This window comes from Piliocolobus tephrosceles, chromosome 8 (assembly GCF_002776525.5).
Source record: "Piliocolobus tephrosceles isolate RC106 chromosome 8, ASM277652v3, whole genome shotgun sequence".
In the NCBI taxonomy this organism is placed as follows: Eukaryota; Metazoa; Chordata; class Mammalia; order Primates; family Cercopithecidae; genus Piliocolobus; species Piliocolobus tephrosceles.
In genome coordinates, this window is record NC_045441.1 from 95749556 (window position 1) to 95775172 (window position 25617).

The 25617-nt window shown below is 39.6% G+C and overlaps 1 protein-coding gene across 1 annotated transcript in view; it reads right to left on the bottom strand.

Moving 5' to 3' along the window:
- Positions 1–25617, bottom strand: part of FBXL13 (F-box and leucine rich repeat protein 13) — a 277980-nt gene that overhangs the window by 246395 nt on the left and 5968 nt on the right. The window contains exons 2-3 of the mRNA XM_023192514.2: positions 12130–12233; positions 3057–3268 (exon numbers count right to left, since the gene is read on the bottom strand). The gene's annotated coding sequence lies outside the window, so the exon portion shown is untranslated. The remainder of the gene's footprint in view (positions 1–3056; positions 3269–12129; positions 12234–25617) is intronic.

A 25617-nucleotide genomic window follows, 5' to 3' on the forward strand; every position in this document is an offset into this window, starting at 1 on the left:
CTGTTCTTGAACTCTTGACCTCAGGTGATCCACCTGCCTCGGCCTTCCAAAGTGCTAGGATTACAGGTGTGAGCCATCACACCCAAGCTGAATATACACATCTTAAAAGCGAAAAGAATTGCACAATCTTCTTAAATTGCATTCAGTAGTCTTTTTGTTAGTGGCTCTGTGGTAATGTTATTTGGAAATCATTATATGCGCATGGTAGGATACAACTAATAAGGAATTATATTAAGATCTCTAAGAGTCAAAATTCATTAAAAGTGGTTCAACCAGATCATGTGTGCTCCCTAATGTGATGCACTAGGAAAAACACAACAGCTCTATACAATATTCTTGTCACCAAAAAAAGTTGGTAGTGGGCAACCTGAATGAAATCAAACATCTAGATTTAAATACCAGCTTGCAGGAAATATAGGAAACAGAGCAAGTAAAACGACGCTAGAGGAAGCAGTGAGAATGTGGGACATTTTACAAGGCAAATTATCTGCTTCCTTCAATAAATAAGTCGCATGGGGAAAAAATAAGACAAGGAGAATTCCCGTCCATTACAAGAGACGTTAGAAAAATAACAACCAAGGGCAATATGCAGACTCTGTATGGATTCTGATTTGAACAGAGCCACATGTAAAAAGGCATTTTTGAGACACTCTGGGAAACTCAAATATAGAATATGCATCTGAATATAATCAGGACTAAATGACATTTAGGAATTATTGCTATTTATTCATAAGACAGTGGCACTGTGTTTCCATTTTCTAAAAATATAGTATCTTATTAGAGATGCACACTACAGTATAATATAATTTCTGGGATCTGCTTTCTAATACTCTGGCAAATATGAAGGAAGAGAGAAGAAATTAACAAGATTGGCAAAATGCTGATTATTGTTCAAGTTAGATGATGAGTGATCATTATGGTATTCCTTCTACTTTTGCGTTGTATTAAAATATTTCCATAATAAAAAGATTTTTAAAATTTTATATATGCTTTCTCTCGTAGTTAGAAGGACCATCTGGAGATTTCATTTCCTAAGAAATGAGAACCAAGTCTGTGAAGTTCATTTCCTCCTTACAATGGTTGATTCTTTCATCTTGGAACAGTCAAAACAATGAAATTGTCTTTCCTTCTACTGTTATGAGAGCAGTTCCTACTTTTTCTTTACTATTTGGCTTACTCACAGGTTGCTGTATTCACTCTTCTTTAAGAGACATATTTATTTTTTATAAATAGGCACTGATACAAAAAAAATTCAGCCAAATTAAATGTAAAGGAATTTAATTGAGCAATGAACAATTCATGAATTGGGCAGCCCCCAGAATCACAGCAGATTCACAGAGACTCCAGCGCAGCCACGTGGTGGAACAAGAGTAATAGACAAAAAAAGGGAAATGACATGCAGAAATCGGAAGTGAGGTACAGAACAGCTGGACTGGTTACAGATTGGTGTTTGCCTTATTTGAACACAGTTTGAACACTCAGCAGTGTATGAATGGTTGCTGGGATTGGCCAAGATTCAGCTATTGATACGGGTGCACACTCCTAGTTAGGTTTTCAGTCTTGTCTACCTATTAAGCTAGGCTGTAGTTCATCCACAAAGACTCAAATACAGAAGCAGGGAATCCTTCTCAGGCCACATTTACTTCACTTTAACAACTCCCTGCTTTTGGTCAGTTTCTCAATTTTGAGAGATTGACCAAAACTTTAATTATCAATATCACTATCACCATTGTAAAAGTAGTTATTTGGTCTTGAAACACACTGGGAAACAGTAGAACACTGAGTTTTGCAAAGGTAAAAACAAGTATGAGTAGAGGTACCCTTTATGGGTATCTCTTTATGCTGGAATGTCCTATTTACTGGAGAAAAACAAAACCTGGTCTGTTCTAGGATCTATGTGTTTCCATAAAGTCTTAATTTGATTATGTCACATTTAGCATGAGTGACCCCATTTTAGTTTGGTTTGGCCTGTTGGGGGCCTAGTGAATGAGCTTAGTCCAAAACAATGGCCTCCTAAAACTTTGTTTAAAAAAGATTCCCCCTTTTTGGTCAGGCTCTCACTTAGGTAAAAGTGTGACCACAATTGAGGGCCTTAGTGCCACTCTCAGTTACCATCATTTTGGGTTTCCAGTCTCACCACATCATTCATAGGTTATAGTATCCCCAGGGTCACACATTTCTTTCAGCTCTTGTCTTTCCATTTGAAGAGAGACCATTTGACATTCTAGAGATGGCTGAATACGAGCATTTAAAACCTTCGAGAGAATACAGTGCCCCAGGGAGACTATTATTATGACTCTCGGGAGGATAATACCAAGGGTTTAGAGTATGCTCCTTACCCAGGGTACCCATAAACCAAACCACCTAAAATTAAATAGATTAAAGAATGAGCTGGATAAAGAGTCTACTTGCTTTAAGTGGTCTTTTCATTAATTCTCTACAACTGAATTTTTATAATCTACATTTCATGTATTTCTCCACAGGCCACAAACGTCAGAATCTGTTTAGCCAATTCTATTATTTAGCATAACTTTCACAAGAGAATTTAAAGTCTGTTGTGTAACAATAGACTTTACATTAGAATCTGCTATACAGCCTGTCATGAGGGATACATTTCTAATTATTGCCTCTTTTATTCTAAACCACGGAAAAAGGACCTAACAAATCATGTCCTCCTAGAAGAGTGAAGGCCTCCTGGCAATGTTCTATTTAACCCATGATGTGGGTTAAGAGGAGTTTTGACTAATTATGAGGCAATATATGTACCATTAAAGTTTCTCACCTATATTGGGCCTTCATCTTTTATCCATCAAAGTATAAAGTTATTCATGTATAAGTCTGGCTGCAAAATCCTTCACGAATGAAAGTATACCCTATAAGTGCACATAATAGACCCCCTCTTCATTTCTATTGGCTATAGAGGCATAAGTAAGGAAAAAATATTCAAAGATAAGAGTCTCATAGGAGTAGATGTCTTGATCCGTGATCTCGGGAAAAGCTGTTTACATCAAGGATGCCATCTTCTTCTGGGGAGAAACTTTCTTGGTTAGTTTTACCTTTAGGGTTCCAATGGGTGTATAGTTCCAAGAATGTGGAGGGACCCTTCTCAGTTGTGAGATTATGCACTCAAGGTTCAAGGTTCCAAAGTTTTGTTGCAGTGTGGATGGCAAGCACAGTCTTTCTCTGATGTTCTCAAAAGATCCAATCTTCAGGTTCTAGATTGTGAAGCAGGTGATTGTCCTCAATGAACCATAAAAACTTTCTTTACCTGGTGAAAATATACTGTGGCATAATAATTACTGTAACATAAAACATGCATTGAAAATGACAATTGAATGAACTCCCTTTATAAATGTTTAAATGACCCATCGGATAGCCAAACATACCTGAAGGTTTGATTATCTTCCCAGGGTTATAGAACCAAACACTGGTTTTAAACTATTTTTGAAATTTATAAGTCATTATATCAATAAATTCAATTTTGATGATTTTATTTTTTCCATGATGAGTCATGGAATGCAGAGCTTTTAATAACAAAAGCTTTAAGGGCTCAGGAAGGACAGGATAGCCTTCCTGGTCTTCCATGAGTCTATGTTTAATATTGGACTTATGTCCTCTTGAATACCAGTTGTTTTTCCAATTTAAATTCATAGCAGTGACAACTAATGGTTATCATAGGCAATTAGACTTAGACTATGGAGTTCAAATTGTATATCTAATCAATTTCAGTATCAGCTGGTTTAACATGAAAATCTTGGCAAAGTATTTTCTTGGTATTTAATTAATTTTTTGTTTTACTTGGGTTAGCAGTTTTATACAAGGAAATTTGGTTATTTCTGTGGTAGACAATAACTTAACATAATAACCATAATTATGGTTGATAGTGTATACTCAGACATATCAGAATTTTAGACATCCTATACTTTTTTTTTTTTTTTTTTTTTTTTTTGAGATGGAGTCTTGCTCTGTCACCCAGGCTGGAGTGCAGAGGAAAGATCTTGCCTCACCGCAACCTCTGCCTCCTGGGTTCAAGTGATTCTTCTGCCTCAGCCTCCCAAATAGCTGGGATTACAGGTGCTCACCACCATGTCTAATTTTTTGTACCTTTAGTAGAGACGGGGTTTCACCATGTTGGCCAGGCTAGTCTCAAAATACTAGCCTCAGGTGATCTGCCTTCCTCGGTCTCCCAAAGTGTTGGGATTACAGGCATAAGCCACCATGCCTGACCCCATACAATTTTAGAACATACATTAATATCATTCACTAAAATATAACCTGAAAATTAAACATTATTTTTATTTTGACAATGCTTCCCATGGAACTTAACATGTTAAACAATTCTGTTTACCTCTCTTTTGGATGCTTCAGGGGCCCTCTGTAGCATTCCAAAGTTAGAGGTCAGAAAAGACCATTTTAAAGCTGAAATTTAATTTTGGGAAGCCTATTAGATATGTTAAAGTTTTAAAACACTTGATATTATGAACTAGAATTCCAGGTCACCATAAGTCATTCATTTAGCCAAAATGATGACTCAAAAAAATTTTAAAAGGCAAAAACCTTTACTCATTGATAGAGGGAAGACTTAGCTTTCCAAACAATCTGTCTTTTGTCTTTCCTTTTTTTTTTTTTTTTGGTAGCATATTTAAAAGGCAAACAAAACAAAAATTTTTCATTATCTTCTAATATTACATGAAAATCTTGTTCAAAAGAGCAAGTCAAATTTCATTAGTGGACTTGCATTAGTGGACTATTAATGTCAACTCCAATTTTTAATAAAACCTCACAGACAGCCTGTAATCCCAGCACTTTGGGAGGCCGAGACGGGCAGATCACGAGGTCAGGAGATCGAGACCATCCTGGCTAACTCGGTGAAACCCTGTCTCTACTAAAAAATACAAAAAACTATTTGGGCGAGGTGGCAGGCACCTGTAATCCCAGCTACTCGGGAGGCTGAGGCAGGAGAATGGCATAAACCCGGGACGCAGAGCTTGCAGTGAGCTGAGATCTGGCCACTGCACTCCAGCCTGACCAACAGAGCGAGACTCCGTCTCAGAAAAAAAAAAAAAAACCTCACAGACAAATCTATCCAATCTTAATCAGTTTGACCATGAGGTGAGATTTTCATAAACCTTTCATAACCCTTTACCAATTTTTGTTAAAGAGCAGATTAGTGCTTTAAGAAAACCCTGTTGTGCTTTTATTTCAATGTTCAATTTACAGAAAAACTGAACAATACATCTTTAAATTTAGTCAATATTTTCACACATAGAATTACTTTTACAAAGTTAATTTTTACAAACCTTCCACAACTTGTTCAAACCTTTAGCTTTATTCTATTTAATTTAAAACAGTCATTTAACCCTCTAAACTAGGTAAAAATTTACATTCTCATGCATTCTTACAATCTCTTACCAAAAACACGTTTCATTCTCCTCACACACCTTGCATGTAAACCTAGTTTTTCAGTAGTCTCAGTTACATGTTATAATGGTAATTCTTAGCAACTTTCACTTTTGGTGCATAAATTTTCTTTTATGAATCCTTTCATGACTTACATAGACCATCTACAATGTGCTTGGTCTTTCTGACTTGTCCTAAACATCCCTCTTTTTAAACAACCAGTCATTTTACTTTAGGACAAGAATTTACTATACAAGATCCTTCCTTATATACAATCTCTTTTCTTTATAACCTTCTTTTCGTAGCTAGGTAGCATGGCTAATTCCACATATCCCCAGGCCTTATTTAAAATTTAATATCTCCAAAATAAATTGAGCAATTTTCAAGAGTCAAAGCAGTTTATTGCCTTAAAAATATTAAGCAAACCTAATACCTGGCCTGCATAATTTAGACTAAATGTATTTATTTATCAATAATCTTTAAAGCTGTTTTTATTTCCCAAAGATGACCAAAATTACATGAACTAAAAGGCATTACAGCTTTTATTTTTCTTTCAAAATATTTAAGCACTTTTTTTGTTTAAACCAATTAGAATTCTATTATACAAACACTACACACACAACACATATATAACTACACAGACAGACCAAAGAAGATTGCTACAGTAGTTGTAAGATTCTCCATTTGCCAGTTTTTAAGTTTCTTAATTAGATTACTGGCTTTAGGGTGGAGTTCTCGGAAGAACAGGGCCACGAAAGGGTCTCTGGTGCCTCGTGTTTTTCCCAAGGAGTCCCTGGCTGTGAGAGCTTGAATATCCACTTTTAATTAAGCTGACTTTTAACCACAGCACTCTTTAATAAAGTCCTTTTAAAATTTCTTATTACCTGACTTTAGGCAGGCCAAAGAGCTGCTATTTCTGGCTTTTAAACTTTACCTAAGGTAACCTCACAGGTGCTCTGAGAAAGGAAAATTCAAAACAGTTCGTGGAGGGGAAGAGAATCAAAAAATGGCAAAGTCACCCAAATATCAATCAGAAAGGCTCATCCCCTAAGCTAGGGATTGAACTCAACCCGGGCCACCATTGTGAAAAGAGAAAGCATGGCCACGTGGCTACAAGATTAAGCTCCTAAACACATAACTGACCAGTTTGCTGGGTTGTCTTGAACAACAGGCTTATGAGGTTTTGGGCACACATTTTATCCTAAGGTACCCCTCTTTATGACAAAACAATACAGAAAGACACACAAAGCACATCAGATTCACTAGAGCTTAAGACAAGCCTCAGAATTCTTTTTTGTATGAATCAAAACTTTACATAGGAGATAACAGTGATTTTTACCATTCACTTAAACATTTTGCACAAAGAAAAAGAGGAAAAAAGCCAGAAATCTGACTGGTAAGAAATTCTTACCCTTTTACTGGCATGCCAGGCTTCTGGGCTCTCTTTCCCTTTCCCTGAGCAGCTCTAGTGACCCAGCTTGCCACACCATCGCCCTGGAGGCCAAGCTGCATCATAAAAGAAAATTATCTTTTTTTGTTTTGGCCAGAACAAAACACATATGAAAAAACACAGACATTAGCCACTCTGTTTAGCACCCAATATCAAACTGGTTAGGCTTAAATTTGCCCTCCGATGGCCCCTGTCATCTTTAATCCAACCTCCAACTAGGAGTTTCAGCACATGGTCTCTGGGCAAGGTGGGTGCCCTGAGTAACAGAAAAGATATGAAAGGAAAGGAAGAGAAAGAAAAGTATTGCCTGTGGCAAGATGGGGAAGGTGAAGAGCTCAGGGAGGCCAGAGCAAGACCCACTCATTGCAATGACACTGAAAAGTTCAGGAGGCCACTTGTCAGTAGTGAAGGGATCTTTTCCAGCAATCCCATCAGCTCTCAAGTTTCCCCTTTTGGGGAGGAAAAAGCTTCCCATGTCCCATGGTCCTGTACATGCCTAACACTGTCACCTCTAGCAGTCAGCAAAAAGTATAAGACAGATTAATCAAAAGAGAATAGCAGTTAACATCCCATAGCGCCAAACCTGTTCTTAACTGAAAGAGACTTTACTGAGAGCCCTTATTTTTAAACATACTTAATTGCATTGTTGTACATTTGGAACATTCCACTGTAAGTTACCTTTAGTAAGATTTTGTCATTTCTGTAAGACTATGCTGCCTCCCAGGCCTAATGTAAGCTGGAAGGAACTTAGTTTTCCAGAAATTAAGGATCTCATTTTTACCTAAAATATTGGCTTGACTCTCAGGGTCTCTTGATTAACTGAGCCAATGATTTTTCCTACCTAAGCATGCAAGAAAAATGAAACAAAGGGGTAGAACATAAAAATCCCTGTGAATTTTCAAAAGTCAAGTTTTATAACCCTGCAATATTACTGCTTACTATCAGTTCCTTTCTGAACCAGTCAGGTGTAAGAGACCTCTAACTGGATCCAAGCCAATTAATTCCCGGATCAAATCCATTCCTGGACCCAGCTCAGTTTCTGTCATGACTTCCAAACCCTGTTTGGATCAGAAATTGGCTCAAAGAAACTTGGAGAGCTCAAAACACAAATCTGTGGAGCTCTGAAATCCAAGAGAGAGCTTATCTACAATCCCCAGCTGCTCTGAGAGATCAGTGAACACAAGTGGGTCCTGCAGGTACCTTGCTTGTTCAGTTCACTCAGCACTCCCAGGGGTCGCCAGAAGCTCTACTTCAGATCCCACTTCTGACACCATCTGATAAAAGAAAAACTTTAGCCAAATAAAGTTTAATGGAGTTTAATTGAACAATGAAAAATTCACAAGTCAGGTAGGCCCCAGAATCACAGCAGATTCACAGAGACTCCAGCGCAGCCACCTGGTGGAAGATTTATAGATCAAAAAGGAGAAATGATGTACAGAAATCGGAAGTAAGGTACAGAACAGCTAGATTGGTTACAGATTGATGTTTGCCTTGTTTGAACACAGTTTGAACACTCAGCAGTGTATGAATGGTTTAAGTATGGCTGCTGGGATTGGCCAAGTCTCAGCTCTAGTTATAGGTACATACTCCTAGTTAGGTTTTCAATCTTGTCTACCTATTAAGCTAGGTTGCAGTTCTTCCACAAGAACTAAATATAGAAGTACAAAGTCCTTCTCAGGACATATTTAGATCACTTTAACAGCACATATAGGCAGTCCTCACTGTGCAGAACTGTGCAGTGTAAGACTGAAAAACCCTGCAATTAAGCAATCAATAATTAATGGGAAAAATCACAGTTATTCATGACCTTTGAAGTTTTCTGTTAAAACATTAAAAATCATTTTACTGCTAGTTATAACGGTATGGAAAACTACATAGGAAAGGCATATGAAAAAAAGTAAAATCATTATTCATTTAGTATACTATACATTTTCTTTAAGAGATGAGGTCTGTCTCACTACGTTGCCCAGGTTGGTTTCAAACTCCTGGCCTCACGCAATTCTCCCACCTCAGCCTCCTAAGTACATGGGGGTACAAGTGCATGCCACTGTGCCTGGCTTTAGAGTATATACTTTAAAATATCAAAAACACTGAGGATTAAAGTGTTTTGCTTCTTTGTAGAAAAAAACTTTTCATTTTTCTCTGAGGGTGGAGGAGAAATGAATTAATCTAGATCCAACCTATGTTGAGCCCTCTAACAAGCAACCCTAGGACACCTGGATATTCACATTTTCATGTCTAATCTTAACAAATATTTCCCTCATTGCTTTTGCAAAGTCCTATCTCATTTATATTACTTCCAACTTATTATATGAAGTGGGCACCTTTTCTATGCCTTGGCAAACTGTCATAACTCTAAGTTTGGATCAGCTTCTAATATTTTAACTTCTGCATTTTCAACATTATGAAATATCTCTGACAATTCCCTTTTGTGTTTTTTTTTGTTTGTTTGAGACAGAGTTTCATTCTTGTCACCCAGGCTGGAGTGCAGTGGCGCGATCTCAGCTCACTGCAACCTTTTCCTCCTGGGTTCAAGTGATTCTCCTGGCTCACCCTCTGGAGTAGCTGGGATTACAGGTGCCTGCCACCACGCCCAGCTAGTTTTTGTATTTTTGGTAGAGACGGGATTTCACCATGTTGGCCAGGCTGGTCTCGAGCTCCTGATCTCAAGTGATCCGCCTGCCTCAGCTTCCCAAAGTGGGATTACAGGCATGAACCACCACACCCAGCCAACAATTCCTTTTCTAATAAAACTTTAGGTTTGAAGTAGCTATGATGACTCTTGATATTCTCTGCAGTTTTTGTTTGTTTTCTAAGATGGAGTATTGCTCTTGTCGCCCAGGCTGGAGTGCAGTGGTGCAATCTTGGCTCATTGCAACCTCCACCTCCTAGGTTCAAGTGATTCTCCTCCTGCCTCAGCCTCCTGAGTAGCTGGGATTACAGGTGCCCACCACCATGCACAGCTAATTTTCGTACTTTTAGTAGAGACGGCGTTTTGCCATGTTGGCAGGCTGGTCTCGAACTCCTGACCTCAGGTGATCCACCCGCCTCAGCCTCCCAAAGTGCTGCAATTAGAGGTGTGAGCCACCACACCCGGCCAGAATTATCTGCAGTTTTTAAATGATTCCCTGTGGGCTTCTAGCTAGACACTGGACAGCTGGCCTGACTTTATATAAGGTCCTTGTCATAATATTGGCAATAGGGTTTACACTCTAAATCAGTGGCTTTCAAAAACTTCAGTGTATTTTAGCAATGGCTGTCAAGCTTTTTTCAAGCAAAATCACACTGAAACCAAAACTATTCTGGAGTACGGGGGTAGGCATACAGGACCCAGAATCCTGTCCCCTAGGCCTCTCCCTCAGCTCCCGAGGTTGTCCCCAAACAGTTCCAAAAACACAGTAATTTGCAGATATCTGCACTCCATAGTAGATCAAAAGTCTGTGGTTAATAAAGTGCAGTAAAAACACCCACACACCATGATGCAGATCAACTAGGATGGGACACATGGGATCTGCCCAATGTACTGGTGCCTCAGAATCATCTCAGCCCTGTTTCTCTGTTGTTTCCAGTGTTACTCACCACCCATCCTTCTAAACAGATACCTCAAATTGTTTCTGACTCTCAGCCCCCACCTTGAACATGGCTTTGATTCCACTTTTCAACATCCAACTTCAATAGCAACTCCCAAGACCCGCCTGGGCCTACCAAACTACAGCTCTGTAATCAAGAGGTATCACACACAGGCCAAGCGCAGTGGCTCACACCTGTAATCCTAGCACTTTGGGAGGCTGAGGCAGGTGGATTGCCTGAGGTCAGGAGTTCGAGACCAGCCTGGGCAACATGGTGAAACCCTGTTTCTACTAAAATACAAAAAAATTATATTTTAGTGGCGAGGCAGCATGCATCTGTAATCCCAGCTACTCGGAAGGCTGAGACAGGAAAATCGCTTGAACCCGGGAGGCGGAGGTTGCAGTGAGCCTGGATCGCACCATTGCACTCCAGCCCAGGCATTCAGAGCAAGACTCCGTCTGGGGAAAAAAAAAAAAAAAGAGGTATCACACATGGTTCCACACATATCTAATGTGTGCTAGTATTTCTCTCTTCACGTTCCTTTTGCTCTGTTAGCCTCCCTTAAATGAGCTCTATTCTAAAGTCTTCATGTCCTGAATTACTTCCTTGCCCTCTTTACAAGATCAAAACCAGTTGCTGGCACTAGTTTTCAGTAACAACAAGATCTGGCTTTTAAGTTGAATGTCATTAATGTTTTGGTCATGTCATTACGAGCATGATTCCCTATAATCTAATCTGAGAAGGCAGACAGCAGAGAAAATGGGCGGTGGAATGGAACACAGAAGGAAGCAGATTAGAAAGGAAAGAAAACATCCTCTTGTAAAGCTTTCCATAATGCTATTTTTATCTTTATAAAGATGCATGGGAGAAGGAGAAAGAGGAAAGGGGGAAAACTTAATGGAAAGATTGTATCAGAAAGAGAAGGAACAAATGCCTTTGTAAATACTTTCTGGAAATTTGGGAAGGTTACTATGGGTGTGGCTTTGCATGCATTTGTGTATGTGAGTGGCTATTCCTTCACTTTTGTCGGTGCCCCCAACACCAAAATCAGTCTGATCTCACACCTCCCATAAAATATATTTGGAAAATTCCATCAAAATGTAAAATATATATTTGCATATTCTTGGTTAGTAATAATTACCAGCTGATCATCCAATTCAAAAAGTTGTTCCAGGTAAGTTTCAGACAATCTTCGAATGTTTGGTTTCATTGATGGAGCAATGCACATATCCCTTTAATAACATCATAAAACACAGTCAAAATTAATTTCATTAACTAGTTCCATAATTAAATCAGTGATTCTTGTAGGTGGAATGAAAGAGAGGAGAAAGAAAACACATTTTCCCTTAGGAGAAGCAGATCAGAATCACCTGGAGGACTTTTTCAACCTACTCTCACAAGATTTTGCTATGTCCCCCAAAGGAGGATATGCCTCCCTTTCCTCATTCCCAACTTGAAATAAACTGGCCCTACGAACACGTTACTGATGAGAATACACAATATTTCTCAAGTTGAGAACCACTGGGCAAATTATTCAGGTTTGTGTCTTTGGAACTGAAAAGCCTGTGGAAGGATTGCTTAACAATCTTAAGATTGGAAGCATTGGCAAGATGCTTATTTTGTTACTGTACAATAAAAGTTTTCCTGTACAATAAAAGTTTTCCTTCACAATAAAATATTTCCCTATCACAAATCAAAACAATACTTACCAAAGAAGATTCTGAAGACCACTTTTGATTATAACCATGATCATTCCCTCTAAATACCTCAGTGGATCCTCAGGACATGTAACAAGTATACCACATAACAGTGCCTGGGGAAAAAAAGGGAAATGGCATCAATGTTTCTGAATTTTCATGTTTTTACTAAGCAGCAGATAACTTTTTATTGCTCAGTTTGTTTTGGGCTTTTTTGTTTTTTAATTATTTATTTCCATAGGTTTGCAGGGAACAGGTGGTATTTGGTTTCATGAGTAAGTTCTTTAGTGGTGATTTGTGAGATTCTGGTGCACCTATCACCTGAGCAGTATACACTGAACCCAATTTGTAGTCTTTTATCCCTCAACCCCCTCCCACCCTTTCCCCTGAGTCCCCAAAGTCCACTGTATCATTCTATGTCTCTGCATCCTCATAGTTTAGCTCCCATTTATAAGTGAGAACGTACTATATTTGGTTTTCCATTCCTGAGTTACTTCACTTAGAATAATGGTCTCCAGTTCCATCCAGGTTGCTGTGAATGCCATTAATTCATTCCTTTTTATGGCTGACTCGTATTGCATCATATGTATATGATGTGATATATATCTCTCTCACAATTTCTTTATCCAATCATTGATTGATGGGCATTTGGGGTGTTTCCATATTTTTGCAATTGTGAACTGTGCTGTTATAAAAACGTGTGTGCAAGTATCTTTTTCGTATAACTTCTTTTCCTCTGGGTAGATACCCAGTAGTGGGATTGCTATCCCACTACTGATCAAATGGTAGTTCTACTTTTAGTTCTTTAAGGACTCTCTACACTGTTTTCCATAATGGTTGTACTAGTTTACTTTTTTTTTTTTTTTTTTTTTTTGAGCAGAGTCTCACTGTTGTCGCCCAGGTTGGAGTGCGATGGTGCGATCTTGGTTCACTGCAACCTCCGCCTCCCAGATTCAAGTGATTCTCCTGTCTCAGCCTCCTGAGGAGCTGGGATTACAGGCGCCCACCACCACACCCAGCTGGCTAATTTTTCTATTTTAATAGAGACAGGGTTTCACCATGTTGGTCAAACTGGTCTTGAACTCCTGACCTCATGTGATTCGCCTGCCTCAGCCTCTGAAAGTGCTGGGATTACAGGCGTGATCCACCATGCCCAGCCCACTTTACATTTTCACCAGCAGTGTAGAAGTGTTCCCTTTTCACTGCATCCACGTCAACATCTATTGGTTTTTTTTGTTTGTCTGTTTTGTTTTTTGGTTATGTCCATTCTTGCAGGAGTAAGGCGGTATTACATTGTGGTTTTGATTTGCATTTCCCTGATCGTTAGTGATGCTGAGCATTTTTTCATGTTTGCTGGCCATCTGTGTATCCCCTTTTGAGAACTGTCTATTAATGTCCTTAGCCTACTTTTTGAAGGGGTTGTTTGTTTTTTTCTTGCTAATTTGCTTGAGTTCCTTGCAGATTCTGGATATTGGTCCTTTGTTGGATGTACAGATTTTTGCCTACTATGTGGGTTGCCTGTTTAGCAGCAGCAAACTTTTTCTTATACAGTTAAAAAGTCAAATAATGTGACAGTTTTAAAGCAAATGTGTTTTTACATACCACTCTGCATTCAGTGTTAATATTCTGCTAAAGTAAAAGAAAAATGCAGTTTATCTTGCCTCTGTCTAAAAATCCATCATAAACAACACAATAAAGTCACTGTACTGTGAGGGTTTGCATTACATGAGGAGTAAGTTCTTTACAGCCAATCTGAAGACATAACTATGATGCTTTACTTCAGGGGTTTCTAGCCTTTTAAAGTATGAGAAACTCATTGGGGTTTTTGGGGGGTTTGTTTTTTTGGACAAAAAGTTCCTTAGACCCAACCATAAAAGAGATTGAGAATATCCACCATTAAAATGTGTGAATTTAAGAACTCTTTTTTTTTTTTTTTTTCCTGAGACGGAGTCTGCCTCTGTCGCCCAGGCTGGAGTGCAGTGGTGCAATCTTGGCTCATTGCAAGCTCCGCCTCCCGGGTTCATGCCATTCTCCTGCCTCAGTCTCCCGAGTAGCTGGGACTACAGGTGCCGCCACCACACCCGGTTAAATTTTGTTTTTTGTGTTTTTAGTAAAGACGGGGTTTCACCGTATTAGACAGGATGGTCTTGATCTCCTGACCTTGTGATCCGCCTGCCTCGGCCTCCCAAAGTGCTGGGATTACTGGCGTGAGCCAGCGCGCCTGGCCAAGCACTCTTAAAAATGTATTTGTATTTTATCATTCACAGCATCTACAGAGTATACACATTTGAAAAATTGTAGCTCAGTACACGTAGGTAGGAAACAACGAACCTGCTGGATCTAAGATACTGTTTAAAGCACATATATAGAACTCGTAAACTTGCTGCTGTCTCATTTTCCTTATGAGGCCCCCCCCAAAAGAAGAAACTTCTTGTTAAAAGTGTTGGCAACATATACAGAATTACTGATGTTTTCTCCATTTGAGACAGATGAAAAGGTCTGCAGCACACTTCCCACAGAAACCACCTGGAATTCTTCAGTTCCCTTCGTGGCTCACTGTTTTCTGATGGGGTCTAGTGTGCATGCTGCAGGTAGTCGGGATGCTTTGGACCCACTCCTGCTGTCTTTTTCTCTTGATCCTCTATTTCCAGAACAAAATAACTCCATCACTGGAGTTACACAGAGCAGTCCTTCCTACCTCCATAGGCCAAGTGTCAGCAGATCTAGGCCTGGGGTCTTGTCTTAGACTCTCAGCAATTCTCATAGTGTTCCTCCAAAACTAAAAAGGGTAATTTCTCCTAATTGGACCCTGCATAATAACAATCTCCCCCTTTGCAATAGCTCTATGCTCCTCTTCTTAGCATACAGCCTGCAAGCAGGAAGCTCAGCCCTTTAGAGAACGGCAGAATGATAAGATTTAGATCCCTCTCCCTCTCCAGCTCTGCCTTCAAACCGAGCCCATACTAACTGCTTATAAGTGCTCAGTCACCTGCAGACTGACTTCCTTTTCCCCCAAACCAAGAGACTACAGTTGCACAGGAGATTAGTGGTCTCACTACAGTTGCAACCTGAATTTGAACAGTCATCTATTACCTAAAGAGCCAGCAAGAGTGAGTCCTACAGGGACCTAACAAAAAGTGCTGAAGCCTTATATTACCTGGAGGCCAATCAGACTTCCCACAGCTCCCTCAATATCCTTGGTGAAAAGCCCATCTGCTCTCTAGCACTTCTATGCCTGGGTCTCCAGACTACTGAGTTTGTACTCCCGACTCTACATCCTTTTCTCCATCTTATTCTGGCACCCTGAGGACATCTATATCAGAATCACCTGGAGAATGAATTTGTCTCTGAGAATAGGGCCTAGAAACCTGCATTTTACTAAGCTCCCCAGGTGATTCCTATGCATACTGATGTCTGAGAATAAGTACCTAAATGAAGTTCAGCTTTATGGTACATTTTTAAGAAAGTTGAGATCTGGTTAATATATGTCAGAAATTGATTATATATCTATTTCCAAGCTCCACTTATAATAAACTACTTTTCCTGAAAAGCTATCCTGCAGAAGTCAGGTTGACAGGATAAGTCTCTGAAATGCTAATAAAGGCATATGGAACTAGCAGAGTTGAAATGCACACTTTTCACATAAGAAATCTCACTGTTGGCCAGGTATGGTGGCTCATGCCTATAATCCCACCACTTTATGAGACCGAGGTGGGAAGTTTTCTTGAAGACAGGAGTTCAGGACTACCCTGGGCAATACAGTGAGACTCCATCTCTAAAAAATAAAAAATCGTTTTAAAAATTAGCTGAGTATGGTGGCGTGTACCTGTAGCCCTAGCTACTTGGGAGGCTGAGGTGGGAGGATTGCTTGAGCCCAGGAGTTCAAAGTTGCAGTGAGTTATTATCACAACACTGTAATGCAGCCTGGGTGACAGAGAAAGACCCTGTCTCAAAAAATAATAATAAAGAAAGAAATCTCACTGTTTGTCTTTTTCCCTTGGACAAAATAGCATAACATGGTATTTTATGTATTGAGTGAACAGTGCATAGCTACATGCCAATAAGACAGCACAGTTAATGAATCAATAGCTTTTTCCCTGCCCAATGAATATAAAAATCACAAAACCATTAACTTAGTCTTTATTGTAAGCAGAAGCAAAATAAGCAAACATTCCCACAAGATTAATGTTTGACTCTCGAAAACATTAATCATATTATTAATAATATTCTCAGTAAAAACTTGCACAATCAAGGACAAAAAAGTACATGAGTTAATTATTGGATTGACTCTCTCAAGCTTGTAAATTCATAAAGCAATTATGTAATCCTCACTTTCTTTGGTTCTACTTCCCTAAACTCAGTTCCCAATATTTCTCATCTATTCTGAAGGATGTTCTGGGTCCTGAGGACAAACGTGGGTTGATCGAGGACTGTTGCTTCCACTCCTTTCCCCTACTACCCATCTTTTGAAGAGCAAGAAAATGCAAAGGGTGGAATCCAGTTGGTTTAAATCTGGGATGTGCAATCTTCTACCATTCAACCGTTGACAAATTACATCTCTGTTTTTGTTTCCTTAAAAAAGTGGGATAATAAAGGTTCATATGCCATAGGGCTACCACGAAAATTAAAAACTGCTTTGAATAGTGTCTAGCACAAAATAGGCACTCAACAGATAATGATAGCAAGCTATTACATATATATATACACACACATACATACATATATACACACATACATATATGTGTGTGTGTGTGTATTTTTTTTTTTTTTTTTTGAGACAAGGTCTTGCTATGTAATACAGGCTGGAGTGCAGTGGCACAATCAACCCAGTGTAACCTCAAGTTCTTGAGCTCAGGCAATTCTCCCACCTCCCTTCCCAAGAGGCTAGGGCTACAGGCATGTGCCACCAAACTCACTTAATTCTGTTGTTGAAATGGAGTCTCAGTCTGTTGCCCAGGCTAGTCCTGAACTCCTGGGCTTAAGTGATCCTCCTTCCTCTCAGCCTCCCAAAGTGTTGGGATTATAGGCATGAACCACTGTGCCTAGTCCATCACTATTTTTAACCATTCCACTGCTAATTATCATCTTCATTAGAGGAAAACACTTAGACATAGAGAAAAGAAATTGAAAATATTCCCTTATACTACTCAAAGTCCAGAGTGACGACTCAGAGAGAAAGAGAGAGAATGACTCTGACCTAAACCACACCTAATGGAAGATGTTAGCACAAAGGCATTTAGTGGAAAATGGCTAGGAGAAAACTGGATAGACCAACAGTTCAAATATAAATAGCAAGATAGTAACTATTATCACCCTGGGTGGACACACAAAAACAAATGTAAGACACTTAAGAGAGCAAGTCTTGTTTAGCTTTTCAGATACTCAAGATAAACATAGTGAAATATGCTGAGGGCTGAAATAGTAATATTGTAATATAAAAAATAATTACTCCAAAAGTGCAGAGATAAAAGTGATTATCAAATACTTGGGGAGCCCTCAGCAGGTGAAGAAACAGAAAAGGATGTTCTGGTACCCCAATCTCTGAAACGTATCTAAAGCAGTATCTCATAAATGATCTCCATCCCCATGTGGGATGAAGATGGAGGTAGCACGCTGCTGTTTTGGGAGATACCTTACTTTGTATTTATGGAAGTTATAAGTCCCTTCCACTTCCCTATCCCCTACCCCAACCTCTGGAACATATCTAAAGCAGCATCTCACAAATGATCGCCATCCCCATGTGAGATGGAGATGGAGGTAGGACGCTGTTGTTTTGAGAGATATCTTAATTTGTATTTATGGAAGTTAGTAAGTTGCAATTTTGAAAATAAAGGGGCTTTTATGTCTTTTTAACATTGAAATAGATGGTGTCAAAATTTTATTTTAGAAACTCTATAAATAAATATTCTGGAAGATTACTCAAAGAGGCCAACTGGCTTCAACGTTCAGATGAGACCCCAGAAAGAGGAAGATGCCCCTCGGGACCAGACTTGAAGGCTTTTGTTGTTGTTGTTTATTCCTTTTTTTTTTTTTTTTTTTTTGTTAGACTTGAAGGTTTTTAAAGCGGACTGGACAGGACAGGTGAAGAGCAGCAGGCTCTATGAGGTGAGAGTGAGACAAAGGACTCTGATACCTGCCAGACTGGGTCTGTCCCAGTGGGGAAGCAGTCCCAGCCATCTCATCCCCTCTAAGAAAATTGTAAATGGAAAAATAATAAATCATACGCTTTTCTTTGTTTAGTGTCCTGTGGATTTATCTCAGGAACTACATATGTAAACTGCCTGGCTGGGCTGAGGGAATTCAGCAAAGATAACTGTCCTCGGAGAAGCCACAACCTTCCTGCCCAAGGTCCAGCAAAATGAGTTAGTGTATCCAGCTCCTGCTCTCCTAAATGGGAAGGGCAGTCCCTTGCTCAATAATCAGTAATTCCTGATTCTTGCATCTCTGACAAATACGTGCAGCAATTAGTCTCAAAAAAAATACCTGGCCCGGCATGGTGGCTCACGCCTGTAATCCCAGCACTTGGGAGGCCGAGACAGGCAGATCACGAGGTCAGGAGATCGAGACCATCCTTGCTAACACGATGAAACCCTATCTCTACTAAAAATACAAAAAATTAGCCAGGCGTGGAGGTGGGCGCCTGTAGTCCCAGCTACTCGGGAGGCTGCGGCAGGAGAATGGCAGGAACCCAGGAGGTGGAGCTTGCAGTGAGCAGAGATCACACCACTGCACTCCAGCCTGGGTGACAGAGCCAGACTCTGTCGCAAAAAAAAAAAAAAAAAAAACCTGATTGGCAACTTAATCTTGAAAGAAACATAAAACATAAAAACTTCTCACAAAATCATCATTACAAAAAAAAAAAAAAACTTTGCTTTAAAAATCATGATTTGTAGATTAAGTACCCCCTCTGCTGAACAGATCTGGTTTTGCAAACTCTTTACATCTTCCCTATACTAAGCTGAAATTGGAGCTCACCATTTGAAAAGTGCTTTCTTCCTCTCAGATACAAACACTAGGTGTATCTGCTTAATATTTTTGTACACCATAATATCTAGCTCATCTTTGGTCCCTGTGGGGCAGTCCTTGTTTGTCTGTAAACAATGTACTGACTTCTACCTAGTAGAAAACTGAGGGAGAAACTAGGATTTCTACGTTATTTCTGGATGACCCACTGTCTGAAGGTCTACCAGGAAGGCTTTATTATGCGAGCTCCTATCTTAATAATCTCTTTGAAAACACAGATGCCTTTGGGAAGGAGTATATCCAAAAATAGAGGGCACATTAAGCTAATTCCCAGTAGTAGAAAGAGTATCTCAGAGCTCTGAGAGACAGAAATGAAGAATATAGGGAGTGTGAGAGATCAGAAGACAATACTTAGTTTTCCTACAATTTCTACCTAGGTTCAGGCTCTGAGTATCTTCATGTGACTCAAAAAAAAAACAAACAAACAAACAAAAAAAAAACTCTGAATTTCTAAAATATATTTTTCCTGAATCTTAATGATGAAATGTAAATATCTTCATCTCTATTTCTCCAAGATAGATTTCTATGAAAATATAGAATCAAAAGGTATATATTAAAGATCTTCATACATATTTCAAAACTGTTTTCCCAAAAAGTATTATCAATATATAATCTCATCCCAGCTCAGGAGACAAGCTTGGGCCAGAGACAGCCTGAGAGTCACAGCTCCAAGTGGTTGAAGTCATTGAAGTGTTTTCAATTGTACATGGTAGAGGCCCAGCAAATATTTGCTGACAGAATGTCCTAGTGTACCCCCCTCAGCTGACCACTCCTGTCGTTTCCCAAGAAAAAAGGCTGGCTGGTGTCAAGAGCCTCATCTGTTCAAAAAATTAAGTTACTTGTTTAACTTGAATTGAACGTAGAATCCAGCAGTCTTTAAGCTGGACGTGTGAATCTCGAAGAGCCCACAAAGACTTTCAAAGGATTACACCGGTACGAATAGTATAAAGGTGTTCACTTTCAGATCCTCACCATTCCTACACAAGTTGGCCCTCCATATCCATGGCTCCTGCATCCACAGATTCAAATCAACCACAGATCAAAAACATTTGAAAAAAAGTTTCATCTGCACTAAACACATACAGCATGTTTCTTCTTGTCATTATTCCCTAAATGATACAGTATACCATCTACTTACATAGTGTTTACATTGTATTAGATATAAGTAATCTAAAGATTATTTAAAGTATACAAGAGGATGTGTATAGGTTCTATACAAATGCTACGCCACTTTTTATCAAGAATTTGAAAATTCTTGAATGTCAGTCTCCAAGGAAGGTCTTGGAACCAATGCCTCATGGATACTGAGAGATTTTTTTTTTTTTTTTTTTTTTGAGACGGAGTCTCGCTCTGTTGCCCAGGCTGGAGTGCAGTGGCGCAATCTCAGCTCACTGCAAGCTCCACTTCCTGGGTTCCCGCCATTCTCCTGCCTCAGCCTCCTGAGTAGCTACAACTACAGGTGCCTGCCACCATGCCCAGCTAATTTTTTTTAATATTTTTAGAGACAGGGCTTTGCCGTGTTAGCCAAGATGGTCTCAATCTCCTGACCTCATAATCCGCCTGCCTCGGCCTCTCAAAGTGCTGGGATTACAGGTGTGAATCACCGCGCCCGGCCAGGATTACTTTATTCTTTACTAAAATTGATCTGCCTGAGTACACAGTTTGCTATTTTCTTTTCCTACTTTTCTCTTTCACGATGGCATCCATCTGGAATCTTACTATAAAGAAAACCGAAGCAGAGAGATTTGAAAATGTTCTCAAAGTTACCCAGTTAACAATTGGTGAAGCCTAGGCAATATTTTTTATTTTTATTTATTTATTTATTTAGTTAGTTATTTACTTATTTTTTCCTGTAGAGACGGTCTCTCACTATGTTGCCCAGGCTAGTTTCAAACTCCTGGCCTTAGGCAATCCTCCTGCCTCAGACTGCCAAAATGCTGGAATTACAGTCATAAGCCATTACACGGGGCCCAGGAAATTCTTACAAATACAAAATAATCCCCGCATCTTGCTTTAGGTTTCAAGTAACAAACTCAACTTAATATGTACTTTATTAGCTCCTACAAGAAATTCAAAGGTAGATGAGGCCTGAGTGTAGGTTTAATCCAGTGGCTGACTAATGTCACTAGGGCCTGGTTTCTTTCCATTTCCTCAATCGGCCTTTTGTAGAATCCACTTCATGCTAAAATTCTCTCTCCTTGTGGCCACACAGGTAATTGCCAATGTTCCCAGGACTAAGTGCTCCCCCATTAACAACCAGAGAGGGTATATCCAACCAGCATCCTGATCTAAATCAGCTTGGATTACATATTGCCCTCCCTCATGACCCTATACCTTCCACCTCCCTGTGGTCACAAACATCATGGCCAGGGAAACTAAATGCACTGGTTGTTGCGAGACAGTCGGGGTCCAACCCCAGAAATGGGGATAGACAGTTTTCTTGAAGCAAATGGGCTAGGTGAGGGAAGAGACAGCGTATAGAATAAGAATGTAGGAAACATTAGGAAAAGGGAAGTAGATGCTGCGTAGGCAACTTGTAAATGCTCAGTAGATATCTGCTCCTGGAGAACATGGGAAAGGAAGAAGAAAAGGGGGTAGTTACAGAAGGGTTGAGATCCACTTACTGAGTGATGCTGTTGTGATCTACATATTTCCAGAGACTGCTTTGAGATCCAACTTGATCTGACTCCCCTTATATGAACAAGCCAAGTATGGCAGATTATATTTTCCACAATGGCCATGACAGTATCTCCCATCCTCCATGCTCTTTTTGGAATGTGACTTTGTTATGCCTCCCATCATGAAACGGGTTCCACGTTCCCTCCCCTTGAATCTAAGTGAAAATAATGTTGACTTCCAAACCTAGATCATAAATAATGATATAACGTCTATCTGGTTCTCTCTGGGGACATTTGGTCTTAGAAATCAGCTACCATACTGTGAGGAAGTCTAAGCAGCCCACAGGCAGGTCCAGATAAAGAGGAACCAAGCCTACTGGTTCACAGACCTGGCTGAACCCCCAGCCAACAGCTGGCACCAACTTGCTAGGCATGCAAAAGAAGATATCATTTTAAAAGTGGATCTTCTACCCCCTGAAAAACCTTGTCAAAATTTCAAATTTTTAAGCAAACTAAGAGATTCCTGTTGTTGCAAGCCATTAAGTGCTTTAAGTGGTTGTATGTCACATGGCAATAGATAACTAATACACCACACAAACAGAAAATGACTATACAGCCAAATCAAAGGTGTCATTCCATCCATCCCTAGCTACATACATTCTGAGAAAAAAACACCCAGCCATGACTTTCATTTTAGATTTTTAAATTTCAAACATGTATAAACAATAGTATAGGGAACACCTATGTACCTATCACCCAGTTTCAACAATTATTATTCTGTGATTTTTGTATCATCTATATATCTACCCATTTCCCCCACCTATTCTCAATTATAATTTAAGGTAAAATTTACATGATTTCAAATGCATAAATCTTATTGGTATAATTTTGATAATGAAAATACCCACACCCCAGGTGTGGTTTCTTTCCAACTCTCCAGAAAGTTCTCATGTCCCTGTCCAGTTAATCCTCCTGTAGCACTCAGAGTCCAGTTGAGAGACAGAAATCACACCTGTATTTTGAATAAAGAACACTTATTCTATCTCATAAATACATTCTAATAAAGAATGCAATTCAAAGAATTACTAACTAGTAAAAAGTGAGTAATTACTAAGAGAGAGCAAAGAGAACACTAAAGGACATGCTGTGGCACAGACAGAGCACCCAAAGATGAAATAACCTTGGAAGGAAGGCAGCCACCTCCCCAAGGCTGAGATTCAGAGAATGTAAAGTGTGGCTGAGGTGTAGTGGGAAAGTCCATTAGATTGTCTTGAGACAGAGACAGTTCTCAGCCATGAGGGGCCAAGGTTTGGTGAACAGGAGTCCAGCAGCTCACACTAGTGAGCAGATACCCCCTGCTGGGGTGCAATGGGCTGAGGCTGGTGAGCAAAACTTGCTGAAGAGTGGGCACCACTGGGTGCACCACACACATGCTCTTGGCAGCTGTGTCACGTAAACAAGAAGTGAGGAAGCACATAGGAACCAGGAAGTAAGCCCCATCTCCCTCCAGGGTCCCTTCAGCACCGACAAGCCTTAACATAATGCTAGCCCAAAGCAATGCCAAGGTCTAGATCATGGCACTGGTCTAGCTTCTAGGTGTCAAGGGCTACTTTTCTCCTCCTCAATATTTTTGCAGTATTATAATCAGCTGTCTAGTTTTATGGGGGAAAAAATTTTAGACTTTAACTAAAATTGCACTGAATGTATACATTTTCTGGGAAGACATTACATGCTGTTATTTTCCCATTCATAAACATGGCAGAGCACTTCATTTCTTTAGGTCACCTTAAACATCTTTTGATAAAATTTTACAAATTCCTCCAAAAAATGTCTTTCACATCTTGGCCTAAGAAACCTTTTATTTTTTGTGGCTATTATGAATGTAATTTTTAAAAGCTACTATTAAAAACTTTGGTTCTAGTGAATTGAAATGCAATTGATTTTTTAATATTCACTGGAAGAATTTTGTGAGGACTTTTTTTTTTTTTTTGAGATGCAGTTTCACTCTCGTTGCCCAGGCTGGAGTGCAATGGCACCATCTCGGCTCACCGCAACCTCCGCCTCCTGGGTTCAAGAGATTCCTCTGCTCAGCGACCCAAGTAGCTGGGAGTACAGGCATGCACCACCACACCCGGCTAATTTTGTATTTTTAGTAGAGATGAAGTTTCTCCATGTTGGCCAGGCTAGTCTCAACTCCCAACCTCAGGTAATCCGCCCAACGTGGCCTCCCAAGGATTTTTTTTTTTTTTTTTTTTTTTGGTCTACTCTTTCACTGTGGGTGTAATGGGATAGTCAGAAACTGAAAATACTAAGAAATGTAGGACTGTTTATATTGAGAGCCCATTTGACAACTGAGGATTGAATCTAAAGTGACACAAGTCAGTTTAATTGTGTGTTCTTCCTTTAAATAATGTTCATTTCTCAGGGGTAAGCACAGATTGCTGGATATTTGAGTTTTACTAGGGGTAGGTGTTTGTCACATCAACAGGACAAGGGAGAAAGAAGGGAGAAATTGTATTTGAAAGTGATCATAATGATGGTGACATTTTAAAAACATGCCTACAAATGATATTTCTTACATAAAGAGGTGGGGTTTACTTCCTCTCCTCTTGAATACGGGTTAGTCTTATTAATCCACTTGTAATAAAGAGAATATAGGGAAAGTGATGTTGAGTAACTTCTGGGGCTAGGTTATAAAAGGAGATTTTACTTGGCTCTGTCTCTTGGACACCTGTTTTGGGACCCAGCCTCCACGCTGTGAGGAAGCTCAGGCCACATGGAAAGGTTACACATAGATGTTCTAGCTGCCAGCCTCAGGAGAGGTCCTCATCAACAGTCAGCATCAACTGCCAGGCATGTAAGTAAGGAAGCCTTCAAGATTATTTTAACTTCAGCCACTCTGACATGTAAGTGCATGACAGATCTCAAGCAACAACATTCTGTCAATACCCATAACTGTGAGAGGCAATAATAAAATGAATACTGTTATTTTAAACCACTAAATGTTTAGGTAATAGACATCTACAACAATGATGAACCAAGGAATCTAAGATGGGTAAAGAGAGAAATGAGGACATGAGAGTAATATTTGATAGTGCAAAGATAATTGAATGAAATGGTGGTTTGAGTCAGTTGAAGAAGTGCTAGTGTAGAAGCTCCAATGTGAGTGTGCTAGAAAATCAGGAGACTAATGGATGAAGACATGGAGATTTCGGAGATGATACAGCAATTTAGGATAAAATGGTTAAGAGTATGATCATAGAAGGAAATGATTGAGGAATGGTGAAAGCAAAGATAACTGGAAGAAAGGTCAAGGATGTGAATGGAACATCCCTGTGAATACTGAGGCCACAAGAACAATGACAGGAGTAGAGGGAAAGGAAGATGGTGAGCCAGATGCTAATGCTACCAACAAAACACACAGATTGGTACATAATGAAGAGAGTGAGTGCTAAATCCGATGTTATGAACTACAAAGAAGCTGAGACTTTAGAAAAGGAGGGAAGATATGTACTTTGGAAGTGGAAATGGGGAGCCAAGGAAGACATCTAACCTATCTCTAGATCTGAGGTTAACTGAGGAGTGAAACAAGACAGTCTCCATAGGATTTCATTTCTGAGTAGGATGTGGAAAGTCACCATGGTCCAATGACCCTGCTATAACAACTAGAAAAAAATGGATACATTACAAAAATCACATTTAAAAAAGATATTGGAGAGCCATGGAATTCCAGAGGAAGGAAAATTTCCTGAAGTGAGCTGTCAATGCACAGCTGTTTATCTTCCCTGAGGACATGTGCCAGTTCTGGGTAGGAAAGAGGACAGGGCTGGGCCCAGGCAGAGGAAGTCTACAAATGGGA